Source organism: Schistocerca cancellata, chromosome 1 (genome assembly GCF_023864275.1).
Source record: "Schistocerca cancellata isolate TAMUIC-IGC-003103 chromosome 1, iqSchCanc2.1, whole genome shotgun sequence".
Classification (NCBI taxonomy): Eukaryota; Metazoa; Arthropoda; class Insecta; order Orthoptera; family Acrididae; genus Schistocerca; species Schistocerca cancellata.
In genome coordinates this window covers 896,856,978-896,874,462 of record NC_064626.1, presented here as the reverse complement: position 1 = coordinate 896,874,462, position 17,485 = coordinate 896,856,978, and positions in this window count along the sequence as shown.

Sequence of the window (17,485 nt, the reverse complement as noted above, 5' to 3'; positions counted from 1 at the left end):
ATTCAACTTTTCGGAGGTCTGAATGAGGTTTCACACATACAGAGCTATCTGCTGATTCTTTAGTGAACTACCGCTGTTTTAGTTTGAGTCAGTAGACGTTTGCCAGTCGGCGAGAGCAGACCGCAATGGCCGAGCAAACGTAGAACCCACCAGTTCTAAAGTGTGTGTTATGAGTAGACTTTTCCTAGAAAAAGTATCTATAGCTTCTGAAACCCATCGTGAGTCATTCCTATTGTATGAATCAGAGGTAATGAATGACAAAAAATTTCGAAAATGGTGTCGAGAAATTCAAAATGACTGCAAAACTGTTCACGGCGAACAACGGAGTGGCGGGCCCAATATTCGGACCGACGACGTCGTTCATCAAATGAACCAAAAGCTCTGAAGTGATCGGCGATTGACTATTAGTGGTCTGGTTAATGAATTCCAAAATGTTGCTTGAATTCCAAGTTAGAAGTCTGTCACTGTATCGATTGGATATCACAAACTGTGTGGGTGGCGTGTTCGAAAAATGCTCACTGACCAGTACAAAGAGCAAAGAATACGTAGTGCGTGACAGTTTTTGGAGCGCTATAGACAAAATGTAAATGATTTATTTCCCCATACTGATACGTGTAACGAGACGTGGATATCGTACACTTATTCTGAATCGAAACAACGTTTATGCAGTGACTTCATTCAAGATCACCCACACCAAAAATGTTTAGGCAGTCTCCGTTCTCTAATCGAAACATGATGGCTACCGTTTATTGGGACGAAAAGGGCGTCCTTCTGATTGATATCATGGACTGTGAGTCAACATTTATACCTGATATATGCTGTGAAACGCTAACCAACCTGAAACGTGCATTCCAAAATCGACACGGCTTGGAACCGTCGCCTGGCATAATTCTCCTTCACGTCAACCCACAGCCTCACACTGCTGCCAAAACCAAGAGAAGATTCAGGATCTTCATTGGGTACCTTTTGACCATCCTACGTAGAGTCCCGACCTTGCACCAAGCGGCTATTTCCTCTTCTTGCATTTGGAAAAGTGGCTGGGTGATACTGATATCAAAACGACGGTGAACTTAAGCCCGGTGTTACCAACTGTTTCAACTACCAGGTGACAGACTTCTATGCTGAGGGATCAAAGAAACTTATGAAGCGTTACAGAAAGTGTGTAGATGTGAACGGCGATTATTCGGAAAAGTAAAGTAGGTATGTTGTAAAATATTACTGCCAATAAAAACCTCTTTTCGTGAGCTTGTTTTTTTTTATGACCAAACGGACCTTTGTTTTGGGAGACGCCTCGTATATTAATTCCTATTTGCGCCGAACACTTCAGTTCCCCGACCAGTTCTTGTTCCCTCCATGAGATCTCGTAGACTAACTGCAACTTCAGGGAAACAGTAAAGTCTGGAGATCTTCCAGTAAGCAATAAACAAACAGTAAATTATAGATAAATAAGATAGATTCAACAGCCTAGTAAAGTGTAGGAACCCCTTTCAATATAATGGCAGTTAGGAGGTGTCGTAGAAATAACCTTTTAGCCAACGAAAGCACTTGTCTATGGAAGGCGTCGAGAACCAAGATACCTCAGAAGTCGCCCGTAAAAACATAGAGATTAGGTCTAAATGATTCCATGTAGCTCACATTTTTTGCTCTACCGTTTCCCAGATATACTGACACAGCTCGATTTATGTCATGTACTTGAAGAGCCACCCACGCATACTCCGTGGAGTCTTCCTCAAGAGATTCACACCCCAATCGGTTTGCCTTGAAGTCGTGTAAAGTGTTGCTGAAGTTACAGGCCTGTTATCGGCGAACAGTTGCATCCACAACGCCGTATAATAGATTCCTGTCTCTTTCGGCGAGGAGAAAAAGTGGTAGGCATTGTAACAGGCTCCACTACATCACATGTAAACATCTTCCACACTGGAATTCCTTCATTGGCTTCTTGAAAGATGTCCTGTCAAAAACGGAATGCATCACTACGTTTGGTTTCTGTCACACGCGCAGGATGGTCACCGCATCAGGTAGTTTTAATGTGAATTTGCTACAATGGCTTGAGCCGTACCCGTAAACCAGGCGGGGGGCTTGCTGATAATAACTCCTTGCAGTATGAAGTAGAAAAGTATGTCGGAACGACAGGGCCCCAAGTGTTGCCCAAACGGCATGATCGGTGGAACTGCGAGTAGCTCTTGCCGCAAACCGCCGTCGAAACTATTCGCTTAACATATGTGCATTGTCAAGTATAAGTAGGGGGCAGTCAAGTAATAGCCGTGTTTTTAGAGTCACAGCTTTCTTGGGCTACGGTGGTGTGCTACATGGGCGACCACATGCAGCTTCCGACAGAGGACCAACGTTGCAGACTGTGGTGGGGCCACTGTTCGACCCGCCGATTTCTCAGGGGACTCGGAGCCAGCCAGCAGCGGCTCAGACCGGATCGTCCAGCAACACGATCGACTCCTGCTCGGAAGTAGAGCAGTCGCATCCTGGCTGCTGCTGATGACATCCAGGCACCAGGATTCACCTTCCCCCGTCGCAGGGAGCGGATCGTCATGGCGCGAGTGCCACTTGTCACTAGAGGCTGGCGCGACTGCTGGCGTAGCGTGCCTCACCGTGGCTGTCACAACCGGGCCACGGGCAACGGGGCTCGTCCTCAGAAAAGCAGAGCGACCAAACCTCCCAGTGAGCGAGACAAGTCGTCAGCGTAGCGTCGGGCACCTTTACCGCCGGAGGTAAAGGAAAATAAAATATTTACAGATTGCTGCATCGTCTCTCTGCCCTGTAGCCCGCCGCGCAGCCTACACTCCAGCATTTCCGTACCTCTGGGGGCTTCATGCGTTATACATTACCAGTGTGTACCATGAAACATCAGTCCAGGAGGTTCTGTTCATGGTTGATGTGCCCAATTGTGATGCTGGCGCCACCATACAGAGTTTCTTGTCCTAGGCATTCCAGTGATGAGAAGGTACATGTGTGGCGTGCTTGCCACCGTACCGGGCAGAGAGACGATGATTGTGGATGGTGTCGTTACTCTCCAGCTGTTGTAGTTGTTCAGAATCAAGACTGTAAATGATATGTTGCGCTATCTGGTCTTGCAATCTGACTGTCGATGACGAATCCAGTTGTTGCTTACGGACGTTAACTCCAGATGAGGCAGTTTTACCCGAAGCTCCGTATTTCTACATCTATATTACGCAAGCTTGCTTACAGTGTGCAGCGGACGATACTTTGTGTATCAGTGTCACATTTCCCAATTACTATTCCAGTCGCAAATGGTTCGTGCGAAGAATAATTGTTTGTAAGTGTTCCTTTGAGACTGAATCTCACTAACTTTACCTTCATGGACATTTCGCGAGCTATACGTGGGAGGTTCAAATGGTTAAAATTGCTCTGAGCACTATGGGACTTAACATCTTAGGTCATCAGTCCCCTAGAAATTAGAACTACTTAAACCTAACTAACCTAAGGACATCACACACATCCATGCCCGAGGCAAGATTCGAACCTGCGACCGTAGCAGTCCCGCGGCTCCGGACTGCAGCGCCTAGAACCGCACGGCCACCACGGCCGGCTATATACGTGGGAGAAAGAAATACATTAGTGGACTCTTCTAGGAAGGAACTTTCTCTAAATTTTAATAGTAAGTAACACCGTGACGCTGAACGCCTCCTTTGCAGCCTTTGCCACTGAAGTTAGCTGAGCATCTTTCAAAGAACCCCTACAATGCAAGATCGAAAAAGGCCAATGACGTTTACGGCATTCGACATCCCACGTGTTGTCTAGCATGCAACCACAGTACTGCCTGCTGATGGCAACTGGGGGCGAGATTGGAGGTATCCAATGGTAAGCACAGTATGAGGCTACGTAGCGTAGCTGAACTGCTTAGTCGACGATTAACGCACAACAGTGCTACAATGCTAGTAACGCTGATACAAAGCAGAACAAAGGCAATGACAAACAAGGCAAACACTGCTTTACGTCTACAATGACAGTTTCCGAAGTTGACATATCGTCAGAAAGGAATCCAAGAAATTTTACAAAGTCAGAAAGATGAAACATTAGTGTTTGTTCAAGATGAGTCAGTGGAATCTCTGATGTCGTATGCGCTCGACTGTGCGGATAATGTACACGAGGAGTACAATGATGATGATACGTGTCTAACTAGTTAAAAAGTTACTGAACAGTATAGTGCATAAGAAAAACTACGCATGTTCATGGGAGCCAAAGGCACACTTGTTACAAAATTTAGTGTTTGAGGGTTTGAAGGGTGCTCCATACAATTTACAGATGTGCATTACAGTGGCCTACTACTTCATGCACATTAAACTGCACTTGACAGAGATTAAAGTGAATTCAAGGGAAGCAGTGGATGGTTTCATAACTTCAAGCGGTGCTACAGAATTGGAAGATGTAAGATACGGAAATTTCAAACAAAGCGTAAACTTGAATATCCACAGTAAACTGCGGAGTCGGCCCGAAAATCTGTGGATGAGATAAACTTATCCTATCCTTTAGCAAGGAATGTGTTTTCAACTTCGGTTAATCGGGATTTTAAGTGGAAATGCATAAGAAAGGAACCGTGGTAATTAGAGGTAATGAAAACGTTACATTCAGAACAACTAACATCAATGCCTGACCCGCCCGGTTGGCCGTGCGATCTAACGCACGGCTTTCCGGGTGGGAAGGAGCGCCGGTCCCCGGCACGAATCCGCCCGGCGGATTTTTCGTCAAGGTCCGGTGAGCTGGCCAGTCTGTGGATGGTTTTTAGGCGGTTTCCCATCTGCCTCGGCGAATGCGGGCTGGTTCCCCTTATTCCGCCTCAGTTTCACTATGTCAGCGATTGCTACGCAAACAAGTTCTCCTCGTACGCGTACACCACCATTACTCTACCACGCAAACATAGGGGTTACACTCGTTTGCCGTGAGACGTTCCCTGGGGGGGTCCACCGGAGGCCGAACCGCAAAATAACCCTGGGTTAGGTGTGGGTCGGCGGAGGGATGAAGTGGACTGCGGTAGTCGTCGGGGGGTTGCAGACCACTGCGGCTGCGGCGGGGTCGGAGCCTCTCCGTCGTTTCTAGGTCCCCGGTTAACATAACATAACATAACATCAATACCTTAATGCGTTCTGATACAATTATGCCGACTGTTAATCTGGTTGGTAAATTGGCAGGAAAGTTACTTATTGTGCTGCAAGAAATTGGAGGTGTTCTGCCCCCTACGATTCTTTCACTTGTACGTGATCTTGCAAGAGCGATAGGGAATATTTACGTCACAGCAAGCAGAAGTGGTAAAATGGGAGTACATGAGCATTGCTTTAGGCAAATAGCTGGTGGAATTAGCTTGCTGTCACTTGATTCCTGGTCTGTGTATAAAAATAACACTCCTTTACAGAAACTATGATTCCTGAAAAATGTGTGACATTGCTATTCATACCACCTGGAATTACTGGACAAATTCAGTCTCTAGATGTCTCTACGTTTGGTGATTGTTAATTGAACACCAACAGAGAAAACCCATTACAAAATTAAATCCAGATTTTTGGGGTTACCAATCGTGTAACAATGGTATCGATATTATGAACCATCGATAAGTACGCTGTTATGTTAGTACATCATAGTCTATCCACTTCGGCTACAGACACATGTTTCAAGCATAAACTTCCTCATGAAGCCACTTGTTTAGTTTTAAATGAACGGAACTACACTATTGTCATCATAATCATACATATTCCCCTCAACAGATAGTATCATACTGTTACCAGTGTAAATTCTTAGAATTCCGAGTATTTAAGTGATTCTCAAAGCTGGAAGTCAATACTTTTATGAATTTCAGCCATGAGCAAAAGTTCTCCTCAAATGGATACGAGGCATTGAGTTTGCTAGCAAAATTCGTTCAACTAAATCTAAGTAGCGGGGAAATTTTGAATAATTCTTCCACCTGAATAACACTTATTGTATAACAGCTATCACTCAGGTATCTTTATCTCCGCAGTAGCAACATTTTTCCAGACTTTCACATTTACGGCCAAATACATATCTGTGACTCGAACACATGCGGTATTCGTCCTACTCCAATGAGACATCTTTCTCTCCAATATACAAATGGCACAAACTGATGATGGATATGATAACTGTCGATGAGTTGCTACCACAGACTATAGTTTCCATCGTCATCGCCAGAGGAGGCGTCACATATTTTAAAATTGATTATACTCTTCTGTCTGAAGAAGTTCACGTATAATGTTTGCCTCATCTTTGCAGCAGTTCCACTATGTTACGGTTAACATCATTACATATGCATTAAGACCTTATCAGTAGATCATTTTCTGGATGTACTGCTGGAATTCCATTACGTTATCTAAATGTCAAGGTGATAATCTGACCCATGACATTAAGGTGACATTAATGGCTCTTCCGCACCTCAATAAATCTCGAAGACTGCCAGCAGCCTTTACTTTTCATACTCGGTTGACGTTGTTCCTTTCTAGTGTAACAGTTTATTAAATGAAAACATCTGTACTCCTAGAATTAGAATCTGAATCTCAGAAATTGGAGACAGCAATTTTTGTTCCGCTTAGAATCATTTTATGGCTGGGATTGCTGTGAAACAGCAGACTAAAACCTTACCTATAGAAAGGTGCTCACTTTTGAAGATGACATGTGGCACTGGCAACAGTAGTTCTGTATGAATCGACATTTTTGTTGCGAAGCGTTGGAATGGAGGCTCTTGCAAACCCCAGTGTATGCACCACTCCACACATGTAGTACCTGGCACAGCTGGTACTACTGATCAGTCGCTGATCTTGCAAACCCCAGTGTATGCACCACTCCACACATGTAGTACCTGGCACAGCTGGTACTACTGATCAGTCGCCCTGGAATGAGTTGATTACATATGTTGAGCATCTTCCGCTAGTGCTGTCACTCTGCATGGCAGAAAACAACTAGCACCTGCGTTTATGCAGTTTGACTCCTGAACTGTGGTAATGAATAAACTACTGAATTTGTATTCAAGAACCGTTTCCGACGAATTCAATCAAGCTAGAATCCAGCATAAATCTAGCTCCAACACGATAATGCACCCCCACACACAAGTCTGAGAATCCTGGAACACATCGCCAAATTAGGTTGCACATCATTGCCTCGTCCACCTTACAGTCCAGACCTGGCACCCTCGGACTTCCATATCTTTGGGCCACTTAAAGATTCTCTACGGTGAACACACTTTTAAGATGACGACAGTATCACTCATGCAGTGAAAACGTGGCTACGCCTACACAGCAAGAGCTTTTACCAACAGGACATACGTACTCCTCGACAAAGTTGGTGTATGGCTATAGAAAGTGATGGAGGCTCCGTATAAAAATTAGACAGGGACAAGACATGTTGATGTATATTGTCACAAAATTCTGGCTCCTAACAATAAACATGTTCTCAGAAAAAAAAAATGCGGGGCGTTACTTATTGAACAACCCTCATACATGCTGGGTGTCTCTCCTACGAGTTGTCAGACGCATTTTCTATGGTGTTTCGGCAGATATTTGGAGTTTCGTTCTCACATTCTGTAGGTGCAGTTAGTCCAAACAATTGCCGATCGGCACGCCTTTAATGCGACACCCAGCGTCGATCGAAAGCGTCGGTTTATTTCCAATTACAAGTAAAATTGTTTTTAATCGGAATATTACGTGCCCATTCCCTCCCATAGAAGTCTACTCTGATATTCGTTTTATCAGTAGGTATTCACAGGCACAGTAAAACATGAAGAAGAAACAGCAGTCCAGCAGCGATCCAGCAGCGCCGTATGCTGGGCGGTGGCAGTCAGCGCATACAGGGACAGCACTGTCGATGCTGGGGTAAGGGTTATTCTTCGCATTTTACTGTCCTTATACATACATATTGATACAACGAAGATCGGACTGTCGGCCGCTGTGGCCGAGCGGTTCTAGGCGGTTCAGTCCGGAACCGCGCTGCTGCTGCGGTCGCAGGTTCGAATCCTACCTCGGGCATGGATGTGTGTGATGTCCTTAGGTTAGTTAGTTTAAGTAGCTCTAAGTCTATGGGACTGATGACCTCAGATGTTAAGTCCCATAGTGCTTAAAGCCATTTGAACAATTTTGAACATCATACTAGACTAATCTGGGACCGCTGTATCGAATCGACACTTAAAATTTCGCTTTAAAAATCATTTTCTTTACAACGTGATGCAAGCCGATGCTTTTACGTCGACAGTGGGTGTAGCTTGAAAAGGTGATAAACGCTGTTGGTTTGGGCTGGCTCAAGCTACACTGTGCATAAACGAAATTGCACAAATGTGCCGAAAAACAGAGAAAATGTGCCCGACGACTCTTAGGAGAGACATTCTATACATGGAACACTTCTTAAGCCCAGTGACACTGATTTACAACCATATAAATTATAGTAGACACACGACGGAGGTTAGACACCAACGCCAGGTCACTGAAGAAGCCAGTGAAGCCTAGCAAGTTAAATAAAGTTAGCTAAGATTCGTGATAAGGAAAACCCAAGTGAATCTGCGTGGAACACAAGACAACTAAAAGCGTGTGTCTTAACAGGCCTCTCACAAGAATTGTTTTCGGTGTTCCGCTGGCAGTGTAGTGAACGGAGTCACCAACAGTTATTCCCTTAGGCGCAGATGGCCTCAGCTCTAGCCCGGCTCTTCAAACTATGCCATATACAGCTAAAGTCTCCTCAAGCGCAGTAAAGTGAATGCGTTTTCTCCAGCGGACCATTGTGAACACCGTGGCGCACCGCAGCATCTGGTCGTGCGACCGATTTATTTTATTTAGCTTATGGCATGTAACACATCATATAAAAAAAAGACATAAAAATCATAAGACACAGAAATAAAGAGTAGTCACAGTGTATAACATATAGTTGTAGATATAAAAGTGTTTAAAATAGTGTATATAACAAACAAAAGTTCACAAACAAACATCCAGATTTGTGACATAGTCTATTGCACTTTCAGTCGCGGTCAGAAACTCATTGGGGTCTCCTGCAAAACGTCTCAGAGGGCAATCTTCCACGATGTGACGAATCGTCTGCCGGTCCGCACCGCAGTCACATCTCGGGGTGGTGATTTTACCCCACCTGTGGAGGCTGTCTGCACATCTGCCGTTATTTGTCCGAATTCGATTCAAGGTCGTCCAAGTTTTCCTTGGCAAATTGAATCCTGGTGGTTGGACGTTGATACATGGCATATTCTGCAGGTTTTGGGGCACAGATTCTCTCCACCGCGTTTTCCAGAGGTTGCCATAATCCGGGTTGAGAGGATGCGTATTTTTTGCCTTTTTTAAAGAGAGGTGTCTGGAGCGCAATCTGTTCATCTCCAGGGCAGGAACATCCTTATGGATTGGCAGTTTCTCGTTGTTCAGCACTTTTCCATACTCGCGTAAGAGAGCGTTCTCTCTGCGCAGGTCCGGTGGGGGAATGTTGCTCAGTATAGGTAGCCAGTGTAAAGGCGTTGGCTTTATTGTTCCTGATATCATCCTCATTGTGTAGTTTAGTTGAGCATCGATCAAGCCTGTGTGTTTACTGTTTAGCCATACCGGTGCGGCATATTCTGCTGTTGTGTAGACAAGTCCCAGAGCCGAAGATCTCAGTACAGCCGCGGAAGAGCCCCACGTAGTCCCACATAGCTTCTGTATGATATTATTTCGAGTTTTAAGTTTTGCGGCTGTATTACGAAGGTGTTCCTTGAATGTTAGGGTTCTATCAAAGGTGACGCCTAGATATCTGGGGTAATTATTATGGTTTAGCAGCCTGTTTTCGAAATGAACGTTGAGCTTTCTTTTTGCTTGGGCATTGTCGAGGTGAAAGCATGTCACCTCCGTTTTTGTCGCTGTTGACCGTAATCTTCACCTTCGGAAGTAATCTCCCAGCTTTGTTAGATCCGCAGTTAGCGTGTTTTCCGTTGCCTCCATTGATCTGCCTCTTGCAGCTAATGCCCAGTCGTCGGCATATCCGAATTTTTGAGAAGTGGTTTCAGGTAAGTCAGATATGTAGAGGTTAAACATCAATGGCGCCAGAACGGAGCCTTGTGGTAAACCATTGTGGAGCTTCATTTGGTCACTTTTTAAGTCATTATGACTCTGAAACTTCTATCTGTGAGCATGTTATCAATGAGGTTGGCCAGCTTGTTACATGGTATGACCCGCAGCAACTTAAATATCAGGCCTTGTCGCCAAACGGTATCATAAGCGGCTGATAGGTCAATAAAGGCTACTGATGTTTTGAGTTTTTTCTGAAAGCTCGCCTCTATGTGAGTTGCTAGGGAGAGGATCTGGTCGGTGCAACTGCGGTTGGGTCGAAAACCTGCCTGTTCAATCGGTACCACTTCAAGAATTTTTCCGCTTATTCTGTTGTAGATGATGCGTTCCAGCAGCTTATAGACACAGTTCAGCAGAGCGATAGGGCGGTAGTTTTGGGGCATGTCATTAGGTTTGCCTGGCTTTAGTATCGCTATAATCTTTGCTCGTTTAAGCTGGTGTGGGATATTACCCGACTCTAAAATATCTGTTAAGAAGTTTGCGAGCCATGTTCTAGTATATTTTCCACAGTGAAGTAGAAATTCCGGGTGGATGCCATCGAAGCCGGGAGTCTTGCCACTTTTGATTTTTGACAAGGCTGCTGCAACTTCTTTCGCTGTGATAGGCTGGGAAAATTCGGAGGTAGGCGATGCCTTTCGTTTTAAGGATCTTAATTCACGTTTGACGGTCGTGGTTTGTGTTCTGTCCCTTGGTGCTCTTGAGGTTCTAACTATGTGTGCGGCCACATTGTTAGGGGTTATCGGGTGGGTGTCTTTTATTTTACGTTTACTGCCTCCCAGGTTACGAAGTAGGGTCCATGCTTGCCTACTGGATTTAGTGAAATCTATATTCTCCACGGTGTCCATCCATTTTTCCCGTCGAGCTGCGTCTAAGCTGTGCAACAGTTCGTCCGCGATTTCTTGGTCGTTGGTTTCGGTAAATTCCTGGTACAGGTCTTCGCATCTCTCATTCCAGCCTGGGATGTACTCTTTCCGGTAGCCTCTGGGTACATTCCTCTTAGCCGTGGCGATGACTGCTCCCACAAATCTGTCATAGTTGTCCCTAGTCGGGGGTATCCAACCTAGGCACTTGTGAAGGTTTTCTGCAAAGGTGGCCCAGTCTGCCTTCTGGAAATTCCATCGTGGGCGAGGAAAAGATTTTATGATTGGGATGTTAATTCCGACTTCTAAGATAACAGGGCGATGCTGGCTATGTGGGAAATCAGACAGGACTTCACGAGTTGCGGCTAGCGGTTGGTTGTTTTTGTTTTTAGTGACAAAACATAAATCAGGGTTATAATCTCGTCTCCATGCTGCTGATCGAAATGTTCCGCGGTCCTTAGCGTTGAAAATCAGGTGGGTGTTAGTCTCCTCACTCCAGCTCATCAGGGATTCACCGTTCTGGTCGTTTCGTGCGTACTTCCAGTTCTCATGGTGACTATTAAAGTCTCCTACGTAGATAGCAGGGTTGGGATATTCTTGGAGTACTTCTGGAGGCCATGGACAGCCGGGAGGCTTATAGATGTTAACTATAGTGGTCTCGCCAATTTTGACAGCAACTTCATGTGTGTTGTTGTCTGTAGATATCTTACACAGGGAAGCATTTTCTATCTTATTTCGTATGTAGGTTGCCACACCGTAATTGCGGTGATAGGTGGCTCCCAGTATCTCGAATCCAGGGATTTTTCCTCTAGAGGCCAGCTGATCTATGTTTTCCGCATGAGTCTCTTGTATTGCGACTACGTCGATTTTGTTCTGAGTGAGAACTCTCTGGAGAAATTCACATTTGCTCCTACTTATGTCTTCAATGTTTAGGTGGCAGACTCGAAGGCACGGTCCGAGTGCTCTAGTCAATTCTTCATCGTTCATTTGGTCGGTATCACTCATGATGTGTTTACCAGGAGATCCAGCACAAGATTATCTGGATTATCTGGTTGCCTTTAGTGCTAGTTCATTTAGCGTTACCCAGGGTGCACGTGTAGTATTCTACTACGGACGCGAACTAGCCTTACACCCCCGTGCGACCGAATTCACTGGTCAGCTACAGCACGAAGGCTCCACGCTGCTCAACAGCGAACACACTGAGGGCGAGACTGCCACTCGGCGTCCCTAAATTTGGCAGACGGGGAATGGCGCTCCTTCTACAGGGAGACTGAAATGCTCGCTGCAAAGTTCCAACGGGAGAGAGACGATAGGGGAAGACCTCTGTCGGAACGATGGCTCGCTTGTGATTTCCCATTAACCAATGGCAGCGACAGGTGGTAGGTCTACGTAACCAGTGCTCGACGCCATCAGATTAAATTCCAGTCCAACATTTACTAACATCTCTGCAGCGTTAAAGGGCGGAAGGTTGTCACGTCTAAAAAAACTAGGCTAAATGTCCGTTACACGCCCCCCCCCCCCCCCCCCCACACACACACACACAAAGTGAAAGCAAAGCTCTACGTTCAGGTCCAGACGGAAAAATAGGGACTGACGGCTGTGTCAGCCTTAGTCTATGACGTCATTTGGATGAGGTACCGAGAGACGCAATGTGAGTACATCGCGACACTGCTCTCCCGGCCTTTGTCGACCCTCTAGATCTTGAAACCGCTACTTCTCACTTTGCTAAAAATTAATGCCTTCTTTTTTTTTTTATTCAGTTCTCAACAACAGTTGAGGTATTACGTGTCATGAATATTACTCGGTTGACATTATCACTTCCTTGACGCAAGTTGCAACCTTCTGTCGCTAGTGGGCTCCGAATTGTGGAGTGTAGCATGGTGTTGCGTAATGGCTCTATATCGGTGAGTGGGAAGCGTTCAGAAAACTGAAAGCACAATTTCCGAAGAGTTCGTCTACGAGCACTGCAAAATCTGCTGTAATCCGACAGGACAATTAGAATCACTGTCATCGATCATCCCGACTTGGCCCCATCCGAATTTAGTCTGTTTCCAAAACGTAAGGAACACGTTCGAAACCGGCCGCGGTGGTCTAGCGGTTCTGGCGCTGCAGTCCGGAACCGCGGGACTGCTACGGTCGCAGGTTCGAATCCTGCCTCGGGCATGGGTGTGTGTGATGTCCTTAGGTTAGTTAGGTTTAAGTTGTTCTAAGTTCTAGGGGCCTTATGACCTAAGATGTTGAGTCCCATAGTGCTCAGAGCCATTTGAACCATTTTGAACACGTTCGAGGACTTCACTTTGATAGAGATGAAGCCTTGCACGCACTATGAGGTTGTGGTTCCGTCAACGAAGTCAAACTCTCTACAGTGACGGTATCAACAAACTAGATTCTCGTTTGTAGAAATGTGTCCATCGCCAGGGTGACTATGTTGAGAAATATATTTGTAGACATGAAGCCTAGAGATTTAGAATGTTAATAATGTTTTTTTTTATTTAAAAAGCTTCAAGAGTTTCCTTATTCCTGTTGTAACCTTGACAAAACCTCGAGAACGCTCCACTAGTGTAGCTCCATAGTTATCTCTTCTTCACGTCCTCCCTCTCGCCTATGAAAGGAATTCTTGCATCCACTTCATAGGAACGCACTGTTCAGAAATATAAATTAAATTCTGGTTTTCTTGTCCTCATTCTTGATAACAGCTTTCATAAAATACTGGTCTTGATACTAAAGTGCCAACCTGATGGATGTTTTCTTCTTAAGTATGGACTATGGGCAGAGGAGTGGGATAAGGGTCACTGCTCCTCGATGGATATACAAATTTGTACGAGAGATATACAAAATTTGAGGCCGTATACTCAAATTCTTTAACTGTGTTTTGCTTTTTCTAGACGTGAATGTGGTTACTTACACACATAACCTACTCTGCACGAAGAAACAATGCTTGGTATTATCATCTGCGAACGTAATTTTCGTAATTGCCACTGAAAGTGCCTTTGTAAGGATGGGCCACAGGTGACTTGGTACGTTCTGTTAAGAACATCAAGTTGTGGTAGAACAAAGTAAAACTCTAGGGTGCTGATCTAGGAACTTTTGAATCAGAAGTGGAGTGGCGCTCTTTTATCGGTATTACTCGACGGTACATTGTGTAATCAAATACCTAAAAACACGTCAGTAAATGTCAAAGAAAGAAAGTGATAGATACGTTTGTCAACGAAACAATGGGAAGATGAACATATAGACATATATAGTCACAAGACCGTTTTTGCTGACAATCACGCGAGTAAGCCACACTATGTAGAAACGTTACTGGAACGAAATCGAAAAGAAAGGAATGACTGTCAGGTAACAGAGTTGAAGCGCTAGCTAAGCAGGAGGAAAATGGACAGGGAAAGCTGCCGTGCCTTTGCTGAAGTAACCGCAGTGGAATTCGTACAGAAAACCTAAGCGACAATTTCCTGATTGCGATTTGAATCATGTTTCCTCAGAATGGGAGTCTATTGCTGTTCCAACTGCAATTCCTCTTTCGGCAAAGCAAATGTTAAATATCAAAGGAGCGTCAGTTTAGCGTCACAAGGGCGTAACTCGTTGAAACAAAGCAAAAAAGAAAAATAGTTGCAACAGGCCGGAGGTCCGGGACTGTACATGTTCAGGTAGCGGTGCGCTGCAGCGTCCTCTGTCCTTTCCTGTTGACCTTTGACTTTCACTATTCTGCAGCATTCGCAGCCTGGTGGAGGGAGCTACAGAGTAGGACAAAGAAATTCATGGCTGGGTGGTTTTTGCTTTAGTTTCAGTGTGGTTAACCACAACTCGTCTCGGAAGGCGAATATTAGAAATGACTCAAGACAGCATTCTTGATTTGTACAAAGGATTGGTCCATCTACGGAATTTCTGAACCGCCGTGTTGCGTCATTTTTTCGTGTCCTGGATACTTGTCAGGTGTGTCTCGAGATCTGTAATGTCTTCTACGGTTCCGCAGATTAAGTAATTGTAACATAAAAAATTGTATTGCCAAATCGGTTATTTAACTAATAAATTTCTAAAATTTATGTCTTACAGCGGTTCCATGGTAAAAAAAGAAAATGAGTTGTTTGTTCTTTACGCGTTTGCCTTTTTGCATTTAGGGAGAAAATCACATGTAGGGATGTTACAAATGTTTGTTACAAACTTTGATGTGCGTCAAAGCAGGAAAGGTTGAGAAACACGGGTGCGTCACATTGTTGCTAAATCAGAGCTAGACGGAGCCCTAACTATTACCCGACAAAGAGAAAAGTGAACTTCGAGGGTAGCAGCGTAGACGTGTTTACGCTCGAGAAAATGGTAGTAATGGTGTACACACATGTATCTTTACAAGTGTAGACAGGTGTTTCAGGATGTTAATCATTCCAAAGTACATGAGCATTTTTAGTTGACAATACTCCTCGAACATCAATTTTTCACAAAGTGGTGTATATGAATCCATGTGTTGTTTAAATAGACCACTGGCCACATAATTCTCTTGTCTCATATCTTCGTAAAGGTATAATGCAGTTTGCCTTCTTTCCTTTTTTATAAATATAACACAGTTTCCCTATTTCGAAACTATGTCATCTCATTGGTATAGTCGTTTATCAAGGATCAATTCAAAAGCAAATTTCGTAGAGAGGAAAACTTTTTCACACAAATGGAGAACATGGTTTGAGACAGGGACTGGAGAGAGGACTGAATGGTACCGTATCTCACGCAGGCTATATCTTAGTGTGGCAACTGAACGACACAGATGTTGCTGCTATCAATTCGTACCGAATGATGTGCTTCTGGAAGACGGCCACAGTCCTTTTAATGCCTCGGACCTCCCTTCCACGGGAATCCTTGCACCTACACTGACGGACAAAAGTCGCAACAGCAATCAGGAGCAGATCGACCTAAATGAAAGATGGCACACGTGTTTCTACATCTGAAAGGTGATGTCTGTTCAAGTTCCGCGTCAGATGGGTAAGAGTGGCGCTAGTATCGTTACTGCCAGAATAAAAATCAGGGTTTCTTTAAACACTCGCAGTAACGGCCATGATCATTACTTACCTCTGAGATTGGACACGGTGAGTTATGTTCGTCGAGAATGGTTTTAACACGACAAAGACGCCATTATTGGTACCTCACTGAGTTTGAACGAGGTCGTGTAATGAGGCGGCGAGAAGCTGGATGTTCCTTCTGCGATACTGCGGAAAGACTTGACGGGAATCTAGTGGCCGTACATGATTGGTTGCAATGGTGGTCCCGAGAAATGTACAGTCGCATGAAGACCGGACTCCGGACGGCCCGTGGCACTAACGAGAGGGAAGACCCCCGTGCACGGTATATGGTTCTGGCGCAACGTACTGCACCTGCAGCAGCAATTTCAGCAGCTGTTGGCATCACAGTGACACAACGAACTGTTACAAATCGGTTACTTCAAGGATAGCTCAGAACCAGACGGTCTGTGGCGTATATTCCGCTGACCCTAAATCTCGGTCATTTGCGAATTCGGTGGTGTCAAGAGAGAGCTTATTGGACGGCAAGGTAGAGGTCTCTTGTGTTTGCTAATGAAAGCTGGTTGTGCCTCGGTGCCAGCGATGGCCTTGAGTAGTCATAAGAATGTCAGTTGAGGGCGTGAAGCCAGCCTATTTGCGTGCTAAACACACTGGAAGTACATTTGGAGTTATGGCCTGGGATGCGATTTCATATGACAGCAAGAGAACTCTCTTAGTTATCCTACACACTATTTGACTGTCAGTTTGTACGCCTGTCTGGAGAGTCAACCTGTTGTGCCGCTATTTGAAAACATCAACCATCTACGGCCGATGTCTGTCGTCTGCAGAATTCACCAATATCGGAGCCACAGTGACCGCAGTCTTAGCCGGACTTGGGCTAAACCTTTGGCTGCTGGCTCTTAGTACAAGTAGATGGGCAATGTGTTTCACAAACATACTATTTCAAAAACATACGTGACTCGTACTAAATCGTAATGCGTTCTGATACGCTACTATGTGGTTTGCATACGTGTGACACTGACAAATTGACAAGACACACAGTTCGCAGTCAGTTGCTAATGAATTTTGAATGGTGTTGTGATAACTCGTAACCAACAGCTAATAATGAAACAACCCTCACGATTTATATAAATGAAATGCATTTGCAGAACATCCGAATACACAGCACTGTCCGGTGTCGCTTCAGTTTACCCGGAATTTCACGCGCCGTGAGAGTGACAGGCCAGTATCGAAAGCGCCGCTGCGCGCTGGTGGACGCTGGCGGGCCGTGTGCAGCGGACACGTCACAATATCCGGCCGGCGACCGAGCTAATGATGCCCTGACGTTGCGCGGCGGAGATGCAGCCGCCTGTGCGACAGGTGATAAACCAGAGCCAGCACGTACGTCCCTTCATCGTTCCAGCCGATTGCGGTCGTAACGCGACTGGTGGTGAGGTTCCCGTTTCGAATTTATTTGTCTCTACTTGACAGCCGTAGTACTGCTATCCTACGCATACACTCACCACGTAAACGTAAAATTTATGAATCTTATTTACTGAAATTTTACCGAGCAATTTAGTTA